Source organism: Dipodomys merriami, unplaced genomic scaffold (genome assembly GCF_024711535.1).
Source record: "Dipodomys merriami isolate MVZ:Mamm:240054 unplaced genomic scaffold, mDipMer1.0.p SCAF_501, whole genome shotgun sequence".
Lineage (NCBI taxonomy): Eukaryota > Metazoa > Chordata > Mammalia > Rodentia > Heteromyidae > Dipodomys > Dipodomys merriami.
In genome coordinates, this window is record NW_027206071.1 from 324,578 (window position 1) to 345,351 (window position 20,774).

The 20,774-nt window shown below is 36.1% G+C and overlaps 1 non-coding gene and 1 pseudogene across 1 annotated transcript; one reads left to right on the forward strand and one right to left on the reverse strand.

Moving 5' to 3' along the window:
• Window positions 1–742: 742 nt before the first annotated feature.
• Window positions 743–846, reverse strand: LOC138810632 (U6 spliceosomal RNA). The gene has a single exon (XR_011367207.1). It is a non-coding gene; the product is annotated as a U6 spliceosomal RNA (small nuclear RNA).
• An 11,834-nt stretch (window positions 847–12,680) lies between these two features.
• On the forward strand, window positions 12,681–13,632 carry LOC138810626 (F-box-like/WD repeat-containing protein TBL1XR1; annotated as a pseudogene).
• The last annotated feature ends 7,142 nt before the right edge of the window (window positions 13,633–20,774 follow it).

Below are 20,774 nucleotides of genomic sequence, written 5' to 3' on the forward strand. Positions count from 1 at the left end.
AGTTCATTTTCGACATAAAGACATGTACATCTCATTGTTGCAATGGGTCCTACTGTATCCCTATTTAAATGATTTGATTTTCCCCTTCCCCTCCACAAATTATACTGACATAAAATACAGTGAAAGCAGAGGTTATACTGTGGGGGAGGGGCATACAAAGCAACAAAGAAATAATCTTATAAATGTGTTAGAAACAATCGCATGAAAGAAAAAATAAACATGTGAATACATATCTTAGGGTTCATTTCCCTAACATCAACTTATCTAAACTTTTCTGCTTGACTCAGACATATATTAGATATTGCAAATAAGGGAAACCATGGGACCTATGTTTCTTTGGGCCTGGCTTAGTTCGCATAATATAATTTTTTCCAAGTCTTTCCATTTCCTAACAAATTGGGCAATGTCATTCTTTCTGATGGAGGCATAGAATTCCATAATGTATATATACCACATTTTCTTGATCCATTCATCTACTGAGGGGCATCTGGGTTGGTTCCATATCTTAGCTATAGTAAATAGTGCTGCAATAAAAATAGTTGTGCTGGTAGCTTTAGTGTGGTCTTGTTTGTAAACATTTGGGTAAGTGCCCAAAAGCGGGATTGCTGGGACATAGGGGAGATCTATGTGGAGTCTTTTGAGGAACCTCCATACTACATTCCAAAGTGGTTGAAAAAGTTTACACTCCCACCAAGAATGCATTAGGGTTCCCTTCTGGCCACATCCCCTCCAGCATCTGTTGTAAAATATGGACCGCTTCACGAATTTGTGTGTCATCCTTGCGCAAGGGCCATGCTAATTTGCGTATTGTTGCAATTTTAGTGTATGTGCTGCCGAATTGAGCACAGAACATTTTTTATATATAAAGTGGAATTGATTTTCTTAAACTAGATAATTCAACAATATGTAATTTCAAAAATATTGTCGTGAAATTTTAGAACCATATATTTCTTACATAAGCACATATTTAAGAATAAAGTCAAGATTGATAATGTCAAAAACAAATTAATTCCGGATATTAGTTGTTCAAGAGATGTGTAGCAAGAGGAATTCAGTTATTCTATACAAGTCACCTGTCATAATAAATACTGCAGCAAGTGTTAAGGTTTGTTAAAAGTTTTAATTTTTTGGGTTGGGAAGCTGGATCAATGGTAGAACACATGCCTTGCTTGCATGAGGCCCTGGGTTCTAATCCTCAGCACCACATAAGCAGAAAAAAACTGGACATGGTGCTGTTGTGGCTCAAGTGTTAGAGTGCAAGCCTTGAGCTGAAGGGCTGAGGGATAGTACTCAGGCCCAGAGTTCAGGACTCACGTCTGGACCTCCCTCCAAACAATTTAATGTTTTAAGTATGTTTAATTTTGGGAATTTGCTTATATATGCCAAAATTAAGACTTTTTGTCAGGTCAAAAAACTTTTCCATAAAGCATTTAAGATTTATGGTAGCAGACATATACTACTAAGTATGTCCATTTCAGAGTTTATAGAAACGCTACTAATGAGAAGTTGCAAAGTCTTTGTGTAAAGAAACAGAGCAAAGAGTTAAGACTTTTACTATAAAGTTTCTGTTAAAACTTTAGGGCTTCCTTTCTTTATATTTTAGCGAGGACCAAATGATGATATAAGCCATATATAAATTATGAGATGAGACATAAGTAGTAATCTTAGAGGGCAACTTTAAAGACTTCTCATAGCCTATAAAACTCGTTGAACATCATAATTTTAGCCAGTTTTAAATGTACAGGAATATGAGAAATAGTAAAATCTAATATGTAGTACACTTGAAAGATTGGAAACACTGGTATTTGGTTTTTATTTTATTAATCATTAATATTTAATTATTGTTTTTCTTTATTTGTAGCATTCTTTTCCTTGTTATAATATAATACAAATTTTTGTAAGTTGTCATTACGAGGTACTTTGAGAATGTTACTGGGATGGCCAAACCATTTTTTACAGGTGCATGTGAATTTACAAAGAGCAAAATTAACACAATATTGATTAAAAATTTTCTCAAGTAGAGTCTGAATCAGGAGTGTTGATAAATGTCCACACCGAAAATCTTAGCCCTAGGCTGAATCAGTGGTATTACAGAGTTGAGGCCACAAAAGTGAAGAATGTGTTTTGCTTAGTTTTTTTTTTTTTTTTTGTTGGTTGTGGGGCTTGGACTCTGGGTTCTGGATTCTGTCCCTCAGCTCTTCAGCTCAAGGTTAGTGCTACCACTTGAGGCACAGCACCACTTCTGTCTTTTTCTCCTTATGTGATGCTAAGGAATCAAACCCAGGACCTCATGCATGCAAGGCAAGCACTCTACCCCTGAGCCACCGACCCAGCACCTGAGAAACTCTATTTTAAAAAAACTCATCTAAACAACATTTGCTTTCTGCTTTGGGTTATATAATGAAATATATGAATATATTTTTATATTTTTAAGTACTGTCATACTTCTAAATTTATACTAACTTCAGCCACTTTGTCCGTTTAAAAGTCATGAAATATCTCTGAGAGTTTGCTTCTGTGAACATTGTTTTTGCATTTATAATTTATTCTGAGTAATCTTTATTTTTTTCAAAATCACTTTATATTTTATGTTGATGGGTTATCATATATCAAATATTTTCAAATGTACCTGTAAAGTCTAAAGATAGCAGTATGAATATTCTCATACAGCTCTTGTTCATCTGTTATGCACTTTAAGAATTATATTTCTCTCTCTCTTTCACTCTCTATCATTTCCTCTCTTTCTCTTGCATGCTCCATGGCTGCTTCTTAGAATATCTGCTGGTCTACTATTATCCTTCAAAATCCACTGGTTTTGTGGGAACATGATAAGGACCATCAGGTACCCTTGGATTCTTTAAGAGTTATAACAGTGCCGTGAAATTATTATTTGCCATTCTAAATGGTAAAACAACAGATCTAGGAATTCCTTTTCACTTTTAGTACTATTATAAATTTTGTCTCATAGGAATCATTGGGACGGATAAGATACTTTAACCAGTGACCTAAAAGATCTTTTTCTTTTACAAACATCCTTTTTCTTTTATTATCAGTAAGTAACAAAAATAAAGGTATCCTATGGAAAGTAGGCTGAAGTTGTTCACAGGGTTGAAAAGTAAGGTAATGGGGGAAGTGAGCACAGATCCTCAGAGCAGTTTATCATGTACATTTTGTGAGAATGACAATGTGCTGTAAACTGTAGATTAAATCAACCACTGAACACCATATATATATATATGTATATATATATATATATATATGCATATATATGTATATGTACATCTATTTAAGTATGCATATATGTGTGCAATTGCCCTTATGTATGTACACATGTATGTTATACACACAAATACACACATACATATACACATGTATACATGCACACATGAGAAAGACACATAGATACAGCCAACACAAGTTTCAGTACCTGCTGAATAAGCATTAGAAGGAATGCTTGGAACCAAATAGGTTGAAGATGTATTTGTCTCTAAGAGTTCTTTTAACGCTCCTCCTATATCTTAAAACTGGTAGTTTTGACAGATTCGACTTGCAAAATACAGTACATGTGATAGCAAATCACTCAGAAATCTCAGTAAGTAAAGTTCATATGGTGTCTCCATGCTCCCCATGGAATGCTTGCTCTTGTTCACACTCTCAGCAACCAAAGCAGCAGGAGAATACCCTGGTAAAGAATAAAGTTGTAAGGCTTTAAATGACATCCTTCCTTGAGCTCTTTTCCAACAGCCAGCATCAAATCCTAAGCAGATGAGTGAGTTCTCAGAAGACTGGAACTCAGGTCAAGATTTAACCAACCCATGTGAAAAGTTCTATGAGAGAAATGTTGACTGAGGTGTTGCTGATTTCGTGGCCAAGAAAATAAGAAAAAAAAAGAAAGTATTTTAATATATTAAAATTTGAGAATAATTGGTAACTAATCAATAAATGTGTAGAATACAATTATAGCACCTGATGGATAAAATGGCAGGAACTCCCAAATACCTCTCAGTCCTATCTCTCAACGTTAACAGACTTAACTCTCCAATTAAGCAACATAGATTGTCTAGTTAGATTAAAAAGCAAGATCCTTCTATCTGCTCCCTTCAGGAGTCACATCTTCCCATAAAAACAAACACATTTTGAATGTGAAAATCTGGAACAAAATCTACCAAGCAAATGGCCCCAATAAACAGGCGGGAGTTGCAATCCTAATACCATATAAAATTGACTTCAAATTACAATTAGTGAGAAGAGATAAAGCAGGTCGCTACATACTAATTAAGGTATCTCTCCTTCGGGAGGATATTAAAATTCTAAATATCTATTCGCCAAACAACTGAACACCCAAATTCAAGCAAGGAACACTACTTTCCCTCAAATCCCACATAAATACAAAGACATTAATTGTTGGAGACTTTAACATACCACTTTCCTCACTAGATAGATCAACTTGGCAAAACCTCATCAGAGAAACCGCAAATCTAAACAACTGCATGGATCAACTAGATTTAACAGACATCTACTGAATATTTCACCAAGCAGCATCAGAATACACGTTCTTCTCAGCAACAATGGAATATTTTCTAAAATAGACCACATTTTAGGTGGCAAACTTGTGCAAATTTAGAAACATTGAAGTTATTCCTTGCATTCTCTCAGACCACAAGGGAATAAAATTAAAACTCAACAGAAAAAGCCACCAAAGAAAGTGCAGTAACACATGGAGGCTGAACAACACACTGATGAACCACTAGTGGGTCAGAGAAGAGATTAGAAAGGAAATTTAATGTTCATGATATTCAACAAAAATGAGCACACAAATTACCAGCTCATCTGGGACACAGCAAAGGCACTACTCAGGGGCAAGTTTATAGGTCTGAGTTCTTACATCAACAAATTGGAGAAATCTGAAACCAGCAATTTAATGAGACAGCTGAGCCTTCTTGAAAAAGAGCAGCAAGATAAACCCCAATCCATTAGATGAAAAGAAATAATTAAAATTAAATCAGAATTAAATGAATTAGAATCCAAATACAACTATAGAAAGAATCAACAAAACAAATAGTTGGTTCTTCGAAAAAATTAACAAAATTGACAGACCCTTAGCAAATCTTATCAGAAAAATAAGAGAATACACCCAAATAAATAAACTCAGAGATGAGAATGGAAACATCACCACAGAAACAACCAAGATTCAGAACATTATAAGGGAATATTTCTCAAAACTTTATGCTAATAAGTTCAAGAACTTGGCAGAATTGGACCTTTTCCTAGCAAATATTGACATGCCATAATTAAACCAAGATGAGTTAAACCATCTTAAGAAGCCTAAATCAAGCATTGAAATAGAAACAGCAATAAGAGACCTCCCGTCTAAGAAAAGCCCAGGAGCAGATGGTTTTACAGTGGAATCTTTGTTTAAATAGGGATACAGCTGAACTCATTGCAACAATGAGATGTACAACAAGTTATGACAAAAAATGATCTTACCAACTTTGGTGGTAGTGGTGGGAGATGGGAAGTGATGGGAAGGGGAAACAGAGGAGGAGACAACAATGCTTCATAAGGAATGTACTCATTACTTTGCTAATGTAATTGTAATTTCTCTGTATGTTATTTTCATAATTAAATAAAAATTGACATAACGTTTTGTACATCTCATTGTTGTAATAGGGCCACCTGTGACCCTATTTAAAACCTATTTTCCCTTCTCCTCCACAAATTATATCAACATCAAATACAGTGAAAGCAGGGCTTACACCCTGGGGAAGTACATACAAAGCAATAAAGATATCATCTTATGAATAAGTTGGAAACAATCGCAAGAAAAAAAAATTTTGAATGCTTATCTTGAAGTTCATTTCGCCTAACATCAACTTCTGGGGGGGGTCGTTTTGGGGGGTTGAGAGGGGAAGGGATGATATTGGGAACCAAAGGAGGAGGCAACAATGCTTGATAAGAAATGTTCTCACTATCTTGCCCGTGTAATTGTAACCCCTCTTTATTGTATTTTCACATTAATAAAAATATTAAAAAATAAAGATTCTATGCAGAATTATAGTGCATATTGACTTAGACTTAGATCTCTTTCATTTTCTTCCAATAATACCTATGGGAAGGAGAAAATTATAGATCATTCTGTTACTTTGGAAAGCTTCTGTTATTGATCACTGCAATAAATATTATGAAAATGAATCTCTGAAATTATTTAGAGAGATGACTTGAAAGTTACCTTTCTACACACTCATGCTAGTTCCCCAACTAAATCAGAGAACTTAAAATAAGTAACATTTTAGCTGGGAGCCAGTGGCTTATGCCTGTAATCCTAGCCACTCAAGTACTGATATCTGAGGGTGGTAGTTCAAAGCTAGCCCTTGCATGAAATCCCTGACACTCTTACCTTCAATTAATCACCAGAAAACCGAAAGTGGCACTGTGGTTCAAGTGGTAAATGCCAGCCTTTATCTAAAAAGCTTAGGGACATCGCCCAGGCCTGGAATTCAAGCCCCATGACCAAGAAATACAAAAAAGGAAAAAAAGGGGGGGAAAGCAACATTTTAACGCTAACGTGCACATATACACAACATTGTCTAGAAATAAAATTATAACAGTCCTGGACTGGCAAAAAAGAGATTAAAGTGAAATTGGCTTCTATCATTCATGTAGACAATCTATACTGAGGCCAGGCTATTGGAGCTCACATCACTAACTAAAGGGGTAGAAATTGAGAAGATCACTGTTCAGAACCAGTGTGCAAGGAAAGTAATAAGATTCTCATAACATCTTAAAGCCTGGCATGTTGGAATGCATTTGTGATACTAGTTACTTGGCAGACAGAGTTGAAGAACTTAGCCTCTGTTCAGGCCTCAGCAAAACTGATAATCTATGAGCAAAGTAACTACATTGAAAAAAGGATTGTTCTAATGGTAGAATACTTGTTCAGCCAACAAAATATCTAAATTCATACTCATTTCCTAAAAGAGAAAAAAAGCGAAGAAAGAGAAAAGAAAGAGAAAAAAAGAAAAATAGAATAGGAGGAGAGAAGGAAAGGAAAGAAGGAAGGAAGGAAGAAGGAAGGAAGGAAGGAAGGAAGGAGAAAGAAAGAAAGTAAGGGAAAAAGAAAGAAAGAAAAAAGAAAGAAAGAAAAAAGCATAGAAAAGAAAGAAAGAGTGGAAGAAAGAGTGGGAGGAAGAAAGAAAGGAAGAAAGAGAAGTATAAATAAAAACCTCAGCAGGTGTAAGATGTTAATAATGACCCTAAATACTTTTAGTTATAAATGACATCATTTAATTCCCTGGGAAGAGACATTTTGTATCAAGCCCTGTTGTATGGACTTGGGACCCATGAAAGACCACCAGAGACCACGACCAATGGGAACAGCAAAAGAGACATTTATTTGCAAGCTCAAGCTTGGTCCTCCACACATCAGGTAACCGGTGACATTAAGAGTCCCAGAGCACAATCAGCACAGCTTTTATAGTACTGAACAAACAAGTTTAGGGAATTTCCTCACAAGCAGTTACAGGATTGGTTTGAGTCCACCCTAACTGCTCTGCCCTTTTTCTGAACTATTGGTTTATCCTGTTCCTGGAACACTTGGGCAACTGTTCTTCTTTCTTAAGGGTGGGCAGAGTGGGTGGCAACCTGTATTTTTTCTCTATCTTGGGGTTACTCTGAGGGCAGCTTATCACAATATGGTGTGGTTAATCTCAAATTGGAGTTACTTTGGCTCTTCATTCTCTCCTCTTCTAGAACAAGGGGAACAATCATGGTCTCCTAATAGGCACAGTCTTCGATATTTACAGTTTGGTATTGGGATCTCAGATCAATAGATGGACTGTGCTGATTCTCTTTTTACAAAGGACACCAATCTACAAGGTCCGATCTTGAGTAACAAAATTAACAGTAACAAAGGCCCTTACATTTTCTTCCAGCAATCCTGACTCCATATACCACACCTAACTTACCTTTATACCAGCTGTACTCGTAAGCTCCAATTTTAAGACATACTCACACCATTTGCTACATACTTAAACTTTCTGATGTTTGTCTTCTTTACAAACATTTTAAGAAAATCCTTACTTTTTAAATCCTTTCTTATCTAGAGGATACCAATTTTTCCCTAATTCATTTCCTAAGTCTTTCTTTACTACACTCCTCTTCTTTACAATTCCTTGAGCTCCTTTGTGACTAGAATTTAAAACTGCCCATTTTTCCTTCGACTTGTGGAACCAAGTTCTCTCAGAAAGCCTCAAGGCACCAGTGGGATGAAAAGCTTACTAGATTTTAAGGCTAAGATTAGGGCTGGTTCTAATTCCTCCTCCTACTTCCATTGATTTAAAAAAAAATCTCTCCTTTATCTTTAAAACACACCCAGGAGGAAGCAGGTTATTACCATACCAGAGCCAAACTAGGCTGTGACACTGATGTACGTAAGACAAGCCAGTGATATACTTGACCCCATTATCCACTGTGGGAATAGAGAGGTTATTGGATATCACCAAAAGAATGTCCCATAAGATCTTAGTATTAGCAGCGTTCAACCAGGAAGCATTTTCAGGTGATGGAATCAGGCAGGAGTTGAGTCTACTTTTACCAGGGTGGCGGTAGTCTGCATGATGATATAGATTGCCTCCAGATTACTGTCAAGCTGTCATTGAACTTTACTCATTAGGGTGTGCAGCAGCCGCAGTAGCAGGGTCTCTCAATGGCTCCAAGGGACTGTCACACCTCATGCTGGGCTGCAAATTCCTACACAGACTGGTTAAGGATACATTGCATAGGCTTGGCAGGCTATGACCCCACTAGTTTTTAAGACTATTTAGATAATAGCCCAGGACAATTAACCAAGATAACAATTTTTTTAAATGAGATAGTTCTTTTAATGCTAGGATTTACTAGGCAGATATAGAGGGCTCAGGATTGTACTATTCTTTCCCATGTCTTTTCCTTCTGTCTATTTTGCCACATTTTTTAAAAAAGTGACTGTGGTCCCTTGTTCTTAAAAGGGGATGATGGGCAAAGATTCACCTTCTCTCACTTCTTCAAGCTGACTCAGGGGTGTTGTTCCTACCTAACCAGGAACCTATATACTTAGCCTATTTTACAAAGAGGTTACCAGGATTAGATGTCATTAAGAACAACATTTTCACTTTTGACAAATACACAGACCTTTTTTCTGACTATAGCAGTGTAGATTATTTAGCCTTCTGGTTTGCAAAAGGATCTGTCTGGATGACTTAGTAATGTGATCTCTAGTAACCTAAGAATGTCTGAGTTATCTATGCAGGCCTTTAGACAGATATCAATAGAAATACACTCTCAGGTTTACAAACTTTTTCCTGAGCAGATAAATTTCATGTAGCTGGAGTCAGCTCAAAAGTTATTGCCAATTAGAGCTTTGGACACATACAGAGGTTGGGATCTAAACTATCCTCCACATTTTACAACCTTAGCTTTTTAGTATTATCACAGATGACTGACTAGTTCCTGTCCCTTACAAGATAGATAATCATAGACTTTAGGCATGCTTACAAACTATCTTCCCATGACCTCCTGATTCTGACCAATTTTTGAAGGGCCACATAAAAATGACTCTAGGATTTGACATTATTTCTGCCATTCAAGCATTGGCTTACAATCTCTGGATGCTCCTCCATTTTTTTTGTCCCAGGAGTGTCTTCTCCACCCTGGGAAAAATGCCTCATTGGCATTTCCCTTAGTTAGTTGCTGGACTTGATGTCAGGGCCTGAGTGCTGTCCCTAAGCTCTACAGCTCAAGGCTCACATTCTGCCACTTTGAATCCTTAAGCAGCTCTGCTTACTCTTTAAGCCTTCTGCTGGCTGAGTACAGGTGATAGTCTCACACGGACCTTTTTCTGCCCGGGCTGGATTCAAACCAGTTGCAAATCAATGAGTCACAAAAATGTGACTTTACTCCAATTAAAAGCAAGAAGGTGATCAACATAGATGTATATTTTAAGCATATCCTTACCTGAAACTTACTAAGAACCAAAGTTACATATGACAAACTTACAAGAATCCTCATTCTTTTTTGTGAGCCTGCTGGGAACTGTTTAAAAAAATACCTATGAGAGCAAACTGAAATAGTAATTAAGCAATTATTTTGGTAATCCTAATTCTTCCTTTTTGTACTTTGAGGGAAAAGTTTAGAACAATTTTACTTTTAAACTTTATATACAGAAATCCACTTTAGCTGCATTTTGAAAAATCCCTTGAACTCTCAAGGCTAGGTGTGTTACTCATTTCCTCTTGGCTGCTTGTTTTAAAACAGATACACATGAAATCGTTTAAACTCAAATAACATATTATCTTAATGCAAAAATTACAATCACCATCATTTTACCAAGAATCTAGACTTAACACATTTATGCCTTAAAAAAACATATCCAATGGCAGAATATCATTGAGAGCAAATCACGTTGTACAAATAAACTTTTTAACCCTCTTTTTAAGACCTTCTTACTTTTAATTTTAACACATCCAAGGGGCAGTTTTAGCAATGCTAATCGGATCTTCACATCACTCATTTTTACCATCATGTCTTCAGTGTCTATCTGCAGGAAAAAAGTGACAGAATAAAGATGGGCCACTTGGCCCTTCCTGTGGAAAGGACACGCACCCAATCCGACTCTTCAGCATGAGATGAACTGTGTTTGTGCCAGCTTGCCCTCTTTCACCATGCGTGGACTCCTCCCATGGCCTGTTCCACCATGCATGACCAGCTAAACAGCACTTTTGCCTGTTCACCATTCACTCCTAAAGATAGGTATTCTGTTAGCTTCTAAGTTTCTCCTTTTTGTTAACCCAGATATATTGATTACAGTACAAACAGCTTTTATGTATTCTAAAATATCAGATTTTCGAATTTTCAAGTTAAAGAATCCTTAAAAAAACTAATTTTAAACAATGTCAAAATGCTTTAAAAATGTTTTGGTAATGTCCAAACCTCATAACCTTTTGAATTTTGAACTTAAACTCACACAATTGTTACAAATTGCTAACAATTTCTATCATGAACATGTTCACAAACACATACAAATCACACTCAATTTTCTTTAAGGGCCCCAAAAAGAAAATCAGTTGTACGTACATTTTCTAAAGTTTTCAAACAAAAATTTCTTTTAACTGAAGTAATTTTGTGGAGCTTCATTTTCCCAGGGCTTGCTTGTTTATCAAGGCATTTCACCAATTGGTATTGAATCCCTTCCATTGGAGGAAGGATGCGGGGGGGGGGGGGGGGGGAAGGGGGATAGCCTGAAACTAAACTGGCCTGATTTTTATTCAATTTTATTTTTATTTATTTATTTTTCTTAATGTGTTTTTTAATTGTGAAAATACTGTACAGAGGGGTTACAATTACATGGGCAAGATAATGAGTCCATTTCCTATCAAGCATTGTAGCCTCCTCCATTGTTTCCTCTTCCCATCCATTCCCGTTATACCCTCGCATCCTCACCCAACCTTCCTCTCTTCCTCCCTCCCACCAAAGTTGTAAAGGTGGTTTTCAACATAACGACTTGCCGGGCGCTGGTGGCTCACGCATGTAATCCTAGCTACTCAGGAGGCTGACATCTGAGGATCGTGGTTCAAAGCCAGCCCGGGCAGGAAAGACCATGAGACTCCTATCTCCAATAAACGACCAGAAAACCGGAAGTGGCGCTGTAGCTCAAGTGGTAGAGTGCTCGCCTTGAGCTGAAGAGCTGAGGGACAGCACCCAGGCCAGAGTTCAAGCCCCACGACCGTCAAAAAAAAAAAAAAAAAAAAAAAAAAAAAAAAACAAATCAACATAACGACTTGTACATCTCATTGTTGCAATGGGTCCAAATCTATCCCTATTTAAGCGATTTATTTTTTTCCCTTCCCCTCCAGAAATTATACCGACATCAAATACAGTGAAAGCAGGGGTTATACTGTGAGGGAGGGACATACAAAGCAACAAGGAAATAATCTTATAAACGTGTTAGAAACAATCGCATGAAAGAAAAATAAAACATTTGAATACATATCTTAGGGTTCATTTCCTTAAAATCAACTTATCTGACCTTTGCTGCTTGACTCATACATATACTACTTATTGCAAATAAGGGAAACCATGGAAACTATGTTTTTTTTTGACATGCCTTACTTCACTTAATATAATTGTTTTCAAGTATTTCCATTTACTAACAAATGGGGTCATGTCATTCTTTCTGATGGAGCCATAGAATTCCATTGTGTATATATACCACATTTTCTTGATACATTCATCTACTGAGGGGCATCTGTGTTGGATTCATATCTTAGCTATTGTAAATAATCCTTCAATAAACATAGTCGTGCTGGTAGATTTAGTGTGGTCTTGTTTGTGATCATTTGGTAAATGCCCAAAAGTGGGTTTGCTGGGTCATAGGGGGCTCAAGATGATTAAAAAATTTGGCCAAATAGCAGGGTATAAAATTAACCCTCAAAAATCAATAGCTTTTCTGTATGCCAACAATGAGAAAAGGGTGTCTAAAATTAGGAAAGCAACTTCATTCGTAATAGCCCCACAAAAAATAAAATACCCAGGAATTAACTTAACCAAAGGAGTGAAGGACATCTATGATGAAAATTTTGAAAACTTGAAAAAGGAAATCAAAACAGAATTTAGAAATTGGAAAAAACTTCCATGCTCCTGGATTGGAAAGATCAACGTTGTGAAAATGGCAATACATCCCAAGGCTATTTACAAATTCAATGCAATACCTATCAATATTCCAACATCATTCCTCAAGGAAATAGAAGAGGCAATCCAAAAATTCATATGGAATAATAAAGGACCCCAAATAGCAAAAACGATCCCCAACAGAAAGAGCAGTGCTGGAGGAATATCAATATCAAATTTCAAACTGTACTACTAAATCCATTGCAATCAAAGCAGCTTGGTACTGGCACAAGAACAGACATCAGGACCAATGGAATAGAATTGAAAACCCAAATAATTGTGAAGCCAAGCAGCAGTCTCCTTTTCATTCGGCACCAGCGTTGGATGTTGACTGGCAGAGCAACAACACCTTTGCTTCAAGTAGTACAGACATGTGCATTCAAGTCTGCAAATTAGGACAATACAGATCTATTAAAACATTCCAGGGACATACATATGAAGTAAATGCTATCAAGTGGGACTTCACTGGCAATCTTATGGCCTCCTGTTCTGGTGACATGACTTTGAAGATATGGAGCATGAAACAAGATAATTGTGTACATGATTTGCAAGCTCATAATAAAGAAATTTATACTGTCAAATGGAGTCCAACAGGACCAGGGACAAATAATCCAAATGCCAACCTTATGTTAGCAAGTGTGTCCTTTGAATCTACTGTTGGGTTATGGAATGTAGACCGAGGGATTTGCATCCATACTTTGACAAAACACCAAGAACCTGTGTACAGTGTTGCTTTCAGACCCGATGGCAAGTATCTGGCAAGTGGTTCTTTTGACAAATGTCTGCACATCTGGAACACAGACAGTTGCTCTATTTCACAGCTATAGGGGAACAGGTGGAATTTTTGAAGTTTGTTGGAATGCAGCAGGAGACAAATTTTGAGCCATTGCATCAGATGGTTCAGTTTGTGTATTAGACCTTCAGAAATAGCGCTACTAGTTACAAGCCATGGACCAACTATGAATGTGTACATAGCCAAAATGACTGTCCCTGACCCATGTACTGCTACAGTCCCACCTGAACCATGGCCAGTCTACTACAACCAAATCTAAGAGAAGTATATCCATGCAGTATATATATATATATATATATATATATATATATATATATATATATATATATATATACAAAATTGCACCCTGAAGATGACAGAGTTTTGTCCCAGTTTGTGAATTCTGTTCACCAAGTGTTGGAATCTAATCTGCTGCGCCCCTAAAATAGCATTTTGAAGTTTGGGATATGAAAAACAGAAGAGAGAAATAAATATACACTATAAAAGCAGACCCCATATGTACCAGAGTTTGGATTCTAATGACAGCCGTGTTTCTCCCCTTTGAATCAATCAGCAGACACCATTGATTTTATTCTTTTTTCCCTTCAGTAGTGAGCAGTTTGTATGTACAGAGAAAATGGACATAACAAAACTCTCAGCAGTAGTTTGTTCTTGCTTTTAAATTTTGTTTTTGGTTTGATTATGGATGCATGAAGTAAGGGAGTGAATCAGTTTCTTGTTTATATTTTTTTCACCTTTTAAACAATAAAAATTTTCTTAAAAATATTTTAAAGCATTCTTTAGAAGAGGTGGATTTTTGGTACATTTTTTAGCTCCCAGAGCATATATTCAACTGGTGCATAGTGTGGAAGGGAAGGGGGCATTGGAAGTTAAATGAAAGCATAGGACCTTGGTCATGTCAAACTAGAAGAGAAATCCGTAAAGAAGGATATTATGCTCTGTTTCTGTTTCTATTTCTATTTCTCTCTCTGTCTCTCGGTCTCTATTTCTCTCTCTGTCTCACTATATTTTATTTTAGTGATATGGCTTAAATACAATAGGTTATTTTGGGGGACATATTTCTGCCAATTAAATACTAGAAGGGCCCAAATGTTTTGTTTTTCTTTAGTTACCATAGTGAAGATACAAAAAAATCTGATGTTTTGTAACAATAAGTAAATTATAGATAAAGTGTGCATTATTGTGAAAAGGAGCAAAGTAGTTTGGGGCTTTTTAAAAAAATTGTTTTGCTTTGATTTTTAAGAGATTAAAATGTTTCTGGATGAGGAATAGCTTCTCAAAGTGTCCATCATTCTGTATAGAAGCTTACATATGTAATGTAACCAAACTCCAGTATTAAAAATCTCTCATGTTATTTTCTTTTATACAAAGCAAGATAATGGCATATAACAACTGCCATTACATGGCAAAATGTTTGCTACCTTAGTTTAAAAATAATCTTTAAGACAAAAGACTTGCTTCAAGGTTTTTTTAAATAGCAGTGATTCAGAATTTTAAAAAGAAAAGAAAGTGATTGCACTAAACTCACTGCTGCTCTGATTCTGCATTTGTGGTACTCGTGACTACAAATATATATATATATATATATATATATATATATATATATATATATATATATATATATATATATGCTGCTATTTTTCCCAGAAATCACTACTATCTCCTGTCCCTTACTCTGTTTATATCAAGTACTTTCTTAAAGAATATAGGTATCAAATCAAATTTCCTCTTCTGCTCATGCAGCTAAAAGTAAAGTAATAGATAAATGTTAGCATGAACCATGCCTATGTGTGTGATTTAATAGAGTTTGTCATGATCTGTATAAGAATCCAGGTCTATCAATTTTAAAGAAAGTAGTTGTCAAATTTTTATCTTAAAATATTTTAATTAAGGAATTGCCTATAATCAAGCTTAGCAAATTTATAACACTACTTCTGTTACTAATTATTTTGAGGGCTTTACTAGTAAAAGTTTAACCTTTATTCTAAGTTGACCTAGAAATTTATTTAACCCAAGTAATGCAACTTTTTATTTTCAGCATCTGTTGTTTTGGTATTTTTACAAAATAACATTGATTGAAGCAAGTCTTAGTTTACTAAGGTAGGGTAGCATTTGCTATTGGTGAAAAGAATACATACACTTAATTTCACTATACTGTGATACTGTAATGTTTTTTTTTTTAATTTACATCCAGAAAGGCATTCATTCGCTATGGTTTTGTGCCAGTTGTTTTTAGGGTTTTGGATCACGTTAGAGGTATTTAGAACTAATCTGCCCTGTGACTTATGTAGGAAACCTAATATGCTGAGTATCTGGCACTTGATATCCTGCTTTTATTGCTAGAGGTCCACATCTGTGTTTGACTTATCTTGTTGTTTAAAAAAAAATAAAAATAAAAAAATCTGTGCAATATTTTTTAAATGTGCTCCCAGGAATAGAAACAAATGTTTTGAGTATGTTTAAGCTGGATTTCCTTTAGGAATGCATTGTCAATTGCACTGAATTTAAATCTGAAAGTCAGAAGTGATTATTGATAGTACTTTTGTATTTTGATATGGACAATTTATTAATTTGGATACAGTTAATGACTTTTTCCCAGCTGATTTAAATGATAGTCAAGATATTCTGCAATATAGCTGCCAAAATAGCTACATTTTTATGATATGGTCATCTTTTCTGTTTTTTTATTCTTCTGCTATTTTACTTAAATCATAATAGCCAAGATAGGACATACATTTAAAGAGTATAAATTCAGAGCTTTATTATCCTGAAGTCTAGGGTCTTTCAAGTATAACCTTCTCTGAAAGGTGTTCATCTCATAAGCTGGTTCTTCATGATCATCCATGTGTTGGGTTTTGCTGCTGTTCTCAACATCACCAATGCCTGCTGTGTGCCACCGTGCTGCTCCAATAGACATGAATAAGATTGTCTCTAATTGAGCAGTAACATGATTGCAAGAGACCAAGTTTCACAGCCTGTAAAAGTTCTATATTTGTAGTTCTTACTCATTTTTCCTTCCATTTTCTCATGAGAACAATTTTTTCCTGAAGATCAGCTGAATGCAGTAATTTTTCTATAGTATTCACTTCAAATCATTATTTTTTAATCCTACCATTATGAAATTTAATCGTAAGAAAAACTTGACTGAATTCTTACAGATTTAAATAAAATAAGGAGCAGCTGCCACTGTTAAATGTCATAAAGCAATATTTTTTTTCTTCTCCATGTAGGAAGTCTCTTAAGTACTTATCTTTATTCTAATCCCCCATTCCTGTAATTGATCAGGTAATATCATTGATTTTAAAATGAGTTTTAGAAGTGGTAACTGGTAATTTCCTAATGGGTCTTAGCATGTATCAAATTCTGTTTTAAGGAATTATTCTCTAGGTAAAGAAAGTTTTAGGATTGAACACCTTTTGCAGATACTGAAAGTGCTTTCTTTGTGGTGTAAAATACAAATTATGGTGCAAAAAGTAATCATTAGATTGAATTACATGAAGGTTTTTTGTTTTTTGACATAAAAATGTCAAGAGAAAGGCCAAAGATTTGTACTTTTTCACTTAACTTATAAAGCACACCTTTTTTCCTTAAACTTCTTTCTGTAAAATTAAATTTAATGAGAGAGTACTATTTTTTAGGAGCTATCTGTTTATGTAGAATGATTTTGTTAAGAGTAATGTAAACTATTAATGATTAGAGGCCTAAAGAGGGCTGTGCATTTTTGTTATTTGAAGGAATCATAAATGACCATACTTTCAGAGAGTGAAAATGACAAGTTTTACTAGATGCTTAGAAAAACAAATCTCATGCTGTACTACTTACTCTTTTAAGACCACTTTCATTTTCTTAAACACATTGTATGTTTCTACAGAACCTGTGTTCCTATTCACATAAAAAGGACGGTACTTGTAAATGGTGAATTACTATTGACAGTTTTGCAGAAATCTTGTTTCACTGGACCAACATTTTGGCATGGCAGCAAATGCCAACATTTTAGGGAACAGCAGCAAACCTACAGAGACCCTGGTTGTTGTTGTTGTTTTTGTTGCTGTTGTTTGTTTGTTTGTTTGTGGTTCCCTTCCCTTCCCTTCTCTGAATCAGCCGGGGTGTTTGGAGGGTAGGGAGCTTATGAATTACTGTTTCCAGTGGTAGCTCTGAGTGTCACGTTTAATATCAATTTTTTTTTTTTTTTTGTCGGTCGTGGGGCTTGAACTCTGGGCCTGGGCGCTGTCTCTCAGGTCTTCAGCTCAAGGCGAGTGCTCTACCACTTGAGCTACAGCGCCACTTCCGGTTTTCTGGTGGTTTATTGGAGATAGGAGTCTCACAGTCTTTCCTGCCCGGGCTGGCTTTGAACCGCGATACTCAGATCTCAGCCTCCTGAGTAGCTAGGATTACAGACATGAGCCACCAGCGCCAGGCTTAATATCAATTTTTAACATGATTCTATTTCAGTGTAGAAGAGAGAGAGAAAGAGGAAGTATTCATTTTTTAACACACTGATTTAGAAATTTGATGTCTTACATCAGTAGTTCTGAGGCATTGATAGCATCCTTTATTTCTGCCTTTACGTTGACAGTGTTGAAGCAGGGTGAATAAATAAACTAGGGCATATTGATCTTTTCTAGTGAGCTGCTTCATGATGTTTCCTTTGGACTTTCTGGATAAGTTCAAGAAAATGTTCTGCATGCTGTATTTAGTCTGATGTACTTATCCATCTCATTACAGACAAAAACAAACAGACTGCATTTTTTTAGCTCTGTAATCCTTGAATACAGACGTAATTTTCTTCTTTCCTAACTTTGACATTGTAGATACAATGTTTTCATTTAGATTTTTCCAAATCCTTTGGGTCTAATTCTGTGAACCTACCTGTAGCACTGGATTGAGTTGTCTGCATCATTCCTTTAGTTATCTGGTTAACTTTAAAACTGTTGTAACAGTGTAAACCAGCCAATGACAGTGTTTTGTACATGTTAAAGAACTTATTGTTCAGTTTTCATGATTATCGTGTAAGGAAGACTGATGAAGATGTTCTATGCTGTACTGGACCATGTTAATTACACTTCCAATGTATTTGGTTCCACATAAAAATGATTAGTCCCCAATAACTCTTTTATCCTTTCAAGGCACATTTTTAATTGTTGTTGTTGCAGTTTCCCTTTGCATTGTACTGCTTTGACAATTGTAATTTGAATCAGATCTGAAAGAGGTCCAGAATAAAATATATTTTGATATTAAAAAAAGAATTGAAAACCCAGAAATGAACCTACCGACCTGTAGCCATCTAATCTTCGATAAGGGAGCAAAAAATAGAATGGAAGAAAGACAGCCTCTTCAGTAAATGGTGCTGGCAAAATTGTTTAATTACTTGTGGAAAACTAAGGGTAAATCCATATATATCACCCTGCACCAGAATCAACTCCAAATGGATCAAAGACCTCGGAGTCAAAGCAGACACTCTGAAATCATTACAGAATATAGGAGAAACCCAAGGTCTCCTTGGCACAGACCGAAATTTTCTTAATAGAGATCCAGAAACACAACAAATCAAAGAAATGTTGGACAAATGGGATTGCATGAAATTGCCGAGCTTCTGCATGGCAAAGGACATAGCCAGCAAGATCAAAAGAAAGCACATGGATTGGGAGAAGATCTTCACTAACCATACAACGGACAAGGGTCTCATATCTAAAATATACCTGGAACTCAAAAAATTAAGTCCCCTAACAACAATTCTTCAAAGAAACAACTGCCCAATAAATAAGTGGGCTAAAGACTTTAAGAGAAACTTTTCTGAAGAGGAAAGAAGGATGGCCAATAGACAAATGTATAAATGCTCAACCTCCCTAGCCATTAAAGCAATGCAAATCAAAACAACATTGAGATCCCACCTCACTCCAGTTAGAATGGCTAGAATCAAGAACTCTGATAACAACAGATGCTGGAGGGGATTTGGACAGAAGGGAACCTTACTGCATTGTTGGTGGGACTGTAACCTTGTTCAACCACTTTTATCCAATTTTAGACAAGAGCACTTTACATTGTTGAGATTAGCTGAAAAGTAAAAACAAGGCACATATCCTTCTCTGTGACTGAACCCAGTTAGAGGCTGGAAATTTTATTTCCCCAGAGATGTTCAAATAACAAAAACACAAAAAACAAAACCCCACAATTAAACCTAGTACCAATTCTAAAATCGAATTAGAGAAGACAATAACCAAAGGCTGATTTTATTCCTAATAGAACTCTGTGCCATTCTCACTCAGCAAGCTGAATCGAGAGTCTGCTGAGTGAGCCTGCCACTTTCAACCAGAACTTCCTTATCTAAGGAAACAGAGAACAGAGAACAATCAGGTCTCAGTGAATGGGATGACATCCCATCAACATTTGTTGACCCAGTGTCCTTCCAAGGTGGAAGAGAAGTCCCAGTCATTTGGGGGCAAGGGAAATAAGTCCCTAGCGACCATCCTCTCCAACTGGGAGATTCTCCCCCATACTCTGTCCCCTGGGTCAAGGCCTAAGGCTAAGATAAACCCCAAATGACAAACAACACTCAACACAAAGACACTACTTACAAAGATACACTGCAGCGTTGTAAATTGCCAACAACCAGAAAGTGCCAGTCTATAGACTGGCTGTACTAAACAGCAATATACCCAGAAGCATCTGGGAACGTCTCCTCACAGACCCCATTGGCAGTCTTAAAGTGTGTCCAACAAGACTCCTTGCCAACCACAGAACAGTTAAAAATTCAGCTATCACTGCTCATTGCCAGTGTTAAAGATCTCACCCCTTAAGATTTATTGTGTATCTTCTTGTATTTCCAACACTGCTTTAGATGTTGGATTTTGAAATAGAGCTTTAGTTTGCATTTGATGTATGGAGGTGCTAGTGTTGCCAGTTGAACTGCATATATTGTAATGAAAGTAATTTGATGTTTTGACATATGAATTTAATTTTGGCAATTGAAGAAGTGAATATACATGACTCACAAAAGTTTCTTTATGTGTATTGGTATTGCTATATTGTGAACTTCCTAAAAGCCAGCCATGGGAGCACATGTCTCCCTAATCCCATCAGTTCTGTCACTGAGATAAGGCTTGAAAGGTCCAGATCATTTGGCACTTCATAGTGAGAACCTTGCTACAAAGAAGAGGGAGAGAACAGAAAAAAGAGAAAATGAAGCTTCCAACTTTTTTGTTACATATTCTTTATATTTAGCCAATAAGACCACCATAATAGTATTGTTTATGACTTCTTTCCTGCACTTTTCCTGTTT